We start from the raw sequence: 4,100 nt of genomic DNA, 5'->3' as shown, positions 1-4,100 counted from the left end.
AGTTGCTTAACGAGACAGCTTCACTTTGGGAAGATGAAGACGTTCTGAAGATAAACGGTGGTAGGAGGCTACACAACAGTGTGGATATACTTAACCCCACTGAACTGGAGACCTTAAGACGGTTAAACTGGAAAGACTTCCATGTATTTTACCCCAGTTTTAAAAAAGAAATCTGGAGAGGAAATAAAAGATACAGACAGAGAGGCCAACTCATCAGCCAATCAGAACTGATTAAGTGCCTACTGTGTGTCAATGGAGGCGGCTGGCACAGTGAGGACATGGAAGGCTTGCCTGGAGAGGAAGAAAGGCCTGCCCTCCCCGCCACGGGATTTCTCACTGCGGTACTTCTGCACTACCTGGGCCTTTGTTGAGATGCTGTCTCTGGTGCCCTCTGACCAGACTCTGATTTCTACACTGCACACTCCAACCAGCTCCCAGTTGACGCGGAAATGCTGCTACTCCCCGGAGCACACCTTTTGTGGCCAGGGTGCAGACACCACCCTCGAGTGCCTGGTGCATCTCATCCACGGGCCCCTGTGAGGGAAAGGGCGGGCAGAAGCTGGGGCCAGGCAATCCAGCGTTTGAATCATGGCTTCATTGTTTATGCAAATCAGGGTTCTCCAGAGACACAGAACAGAACTGGGTGGACAGACAGAAAGATAAAAATGCTTACAGCTGCATCTGCAGCTCTGTGTCTAGATCTCTGTATGTGTCTATATCTATACGTGCTTAGTCACTCAGTCGTGTCCGGCTCTTTGCCACCCCATGGACTGGGGACTGACAGGCTCCTCTGTCCATGGGGATTCTCCAGGCAAGAATACCAGAGTGAGTTGCCATACCCTCCTCCTGGGATTTGAGACCCAGGGATTGAACCCAGGTCTCCTGCATTGCAGGCGGATTCTTTACCATCTGAGCCACCAGAGAAGCCCAATATCTATATAGCTATCCTATATAGGTAGATGAGAGAGAGATTACTCAGGTGAAGTTTCTAGGGCACAGTCTTTTTTTTTTAATATTAACTTTAGGTTTTTAAAAAATAAATTTATTCATTTTAATTGGAGGCTAATTACTTTACAATATTGTAGTGGTTTTGCCCAACATTGACATGAATCCGCCACGGGTGTACATATGTTCCCCATCCTGAACCCCCCATGTTCCTCCCCATCCCATCCCTCTGGGTCATCCCAGGGCACCAGCCCCTGAGCACCCTGTCCCGTGCATCAAACCTGGACAGGTGATTCTTAGGGCACTGTTTTAAGGACAGTTCTTTTCTCTTCTCCAAACCTCAGTCTTTACTCTTCAGCAAAGAGCATCATCTTTGGATGGGATAAGGCCTACCTACACTGTGGAGCGCCATCCACTTTGCTCAAAGTCCAAAATTGGTTTACTCAAAGTCAAAATTTATTTATTTATTTTTTAAATCTTTGATACAGTTTAAAAGGTTGCTTTGCATGAAAGTTATTAAAAAAATATTCGCTCTGATTCCCACATGGTCTAATACATCCTTGAGCCTATCTTACACCCAGGAGTTTATACCTCCCTCTTGCTCACCCCCATGTTGCCCCTGCCCACAAAGGTAACCACTAGCTTGTTCTCTCGGAGAAGGCAATGGCACCCCACTCCAGTACTCTTGCCTAGAAAATCCATGGACGGAGGAGCCTGGTAGGCTGGAGCCCATGGGGTCGCTAAGAGTCGGATACGACTGAGCGACTTCACTTTCACTTTTCACTTTCATGCAGTGGAGAAGGAAATGGCAACCCACTCCAGCATTCTTGCCTGGAGAATCCCAGGGAACCTGGTGGGCTGCCGTCTATGGGGTCGCACAGAGTCGGACATGACTGAAGCGACTTAGCAGCAGCAGCAGCAGCTTGTTCTCTGTATCTGTGAGTCAGCTTCCTTTTCGTCACGTTCACTAGTCTGTTGTATCTTTCAGATTCTACATATAAGTGAGATCGTATGTATAGTTTTCCTCTGTCTGTAAAGTCCATTGATACAAATGTTAATCACACCTAAGAAATACCTTCACAGTACCATCTAGGCTGTGGTTCAGCTGAACAACTGGGCTCCGTAGCCTTGCCAAGGTGATGCATTAACCATCACACCCTCACTGGCTGACGGCAGAACTGCTCTGAGCCTCAGCACCCACCTCTTTAGCATGAGGCTAACCAAGTCCACAGTGATTGTGTGTGTGCGTATGTGTGTGCTTAGTCACTCAGTCGTGTCTGACTCTTTGCAACCCTATGGATGTAGCCCGCCAGTCTCCTCTGTCCATGGAATTTTCCAGGCAAAAATACTGGAATGAGTTGAATGAATTTCCTCCTCCAGGGGATCTTCCCAACCCAGGGATCGAACCCACATCTCTTGCATTGGTAGGTGGATTCTTTACCACTGAGCCACCCCATAGTGGTTGGGAACCTTCAAATCAGAAATGAATTCAAAGCTCTGAGCATAATGCCTAGTGTCTGTTAATCGCTCAGCCATGTTCAATTCTTTGCAACCCCATGGACTGTAGCCTGCCAATCTCCTCTGTCCATGGGATTCTCCAGGCAAGAATGCTGGAGTGAGTTGCCATTTCCTTCTCCAGAGGATCTTCCCAACCCAGGGATCGAACCTGGGTCTCCTGCATTGTAGGCAGATGCTCTACCCTCTGAGCTATTAGGGAAGCCCATAATGGCTGGCACCCAGGAAGTGGAGAAGTAAGCATCCTGTCCTTCCAGCCTCCTTAGAGGAGATGCAGCTTGGGAGCCAGGCATCCCAAGGGATTGCAAGGGTCTGTGCTCAGGGAGCCCAAGAAGGTCTGGGATAGGGAGAATCAGGCCCGGCAGACAAAGCAGGGGATCTTCCCTGGAGGGAAGGGAATGCATTCTGGAGACAGAGCTGCTGTAGAAAGAAGGAGAGCAATCCCAGACACCAGAGAGGGGGGCTGCTGCTGGGCTGACTGCATTTCTCTACCTTAACTGTTGCCAAGGAATAAACCTGCAGTGTCAGTATCAGCAAGGAGGAGGCCGGAGACCCTCAAGTTCAGACAGCCCTCCAGAGATGCAAACCAAGGTCCCCTTCTGCAATATTCTGCAAGGATTTTCCTCTCAGGATCATCCACCTGTGTTCCATGAGCAGGGAACGTGTGTTTGTTGACCTTGCAATCCAGGGCCAAGTCTCTTTGCCTGGCCTGCAGCCCCCCACGGTCTGGCCTCTGCCTCCCCTCTCTAGCTGGGTCTGCTCAGCACCCTCCCCACTCTCAGGTAGAAGTCTGGGTCCCACTGGACCCCTCTGCACTGGGGTGAACATGGTCATCCCACCAAAGTCATCTTACCTGGCACCTGTGAATATGATCTTATTTGCAAACAGGATCTTTGCAGATGTGATTAAGATGAGGTTGTACTAACTCAGGAGCGTTAAGTACTTTCACAGGGTTATGCAAATATCACCTCTCTCCATTTGCCCAGCTTTCTCATGGGCCACACAGAACTGGGTACCCATTAAGCAATAATTGTGGGTCCCTTCTTTCCCAGTCTCTGGGAACCTCTATTCTGCTTTTTGTCTCTATGGAGAAATTTTCTTTTTAGTGCAACAGTTTTGTTGATGATATAAGCAGTTAGATGATACAAATTAAGTTTTCTACTTCCTTGTAGTGTCGATTACGAATGCATTTCTTTTGAACAAGAAGTACCGCATACTTTAATGTAAATTTCAAGTTATTTTTGCCCTTCTAAACAAACAAAAGATGAGGTCATACTAGTTTAGGGTCGACCTTAATCCCATATGATCGGTGATCTTCTCAGAAGAGAAGAAACACAGACACAAGGGAGAAGACTGTGTAAACGACGTAGGAGCTACAGTGATGCCTCTACAAGCCAACCCTCTCCAGTATTCTTGCCTGGAGAATTCCATGGACGGAGGAGCCTGGCGGGCTACGCTCCATGGGGCTGCAAAGAGTTGGGCATGACTGAAGCGACTGAGCTACAAGCCGAAGCTTGTAGATACAAGGCGAGGACTGCTGGCACGCACCAGAAGCTGAAAGGAGTAAGGAAAGGTAGCTCCCCAGATTTTAAGAGGGGGCCCGGCCCTACTGACACCTTGACTTTGGATTCTAAACCCCG

The 4,100-nt window shown here is 48.6% G+C and overlaps 1 non-coding gene across 1 annotated transcript; it reads right to left on the bottom strand.

Annotated features, from left to right (window-relative positions):
• Window positions 1–2,590: 2,590 nt before the first annotated feature.
• On the bottom strand, window positions 2,591–2,662 carry TRNAC-ACA. The gene has a single exon. It is a non-coding gene; the product is annotated as a tRNA-Cys (tRNA).
• Window positions 2,663–4,100: the final 1,438 nt, after the last annotated feature.

This window comes from Oryx dammah, unplaced genomic scaffold (genome assembly GCF_014754425.2).
Source record: "Oryx dammah isolate SB20612 unplaced genomic scaffold, SCBI_Odam_1.1 HiC_scaffold_3, whole genome shotgun sequence".
Taxonomy (NCBI): Eukaryota; Metazoa; Chordata; class Mammalia; order Artiodactyla; family Bovidae; genus Oryx; species Oryx dammah.
Note: the sequence above shows the minus strand (reverse complement) of the source record. Positions and strands in the feature narration are given on the sequence as shown.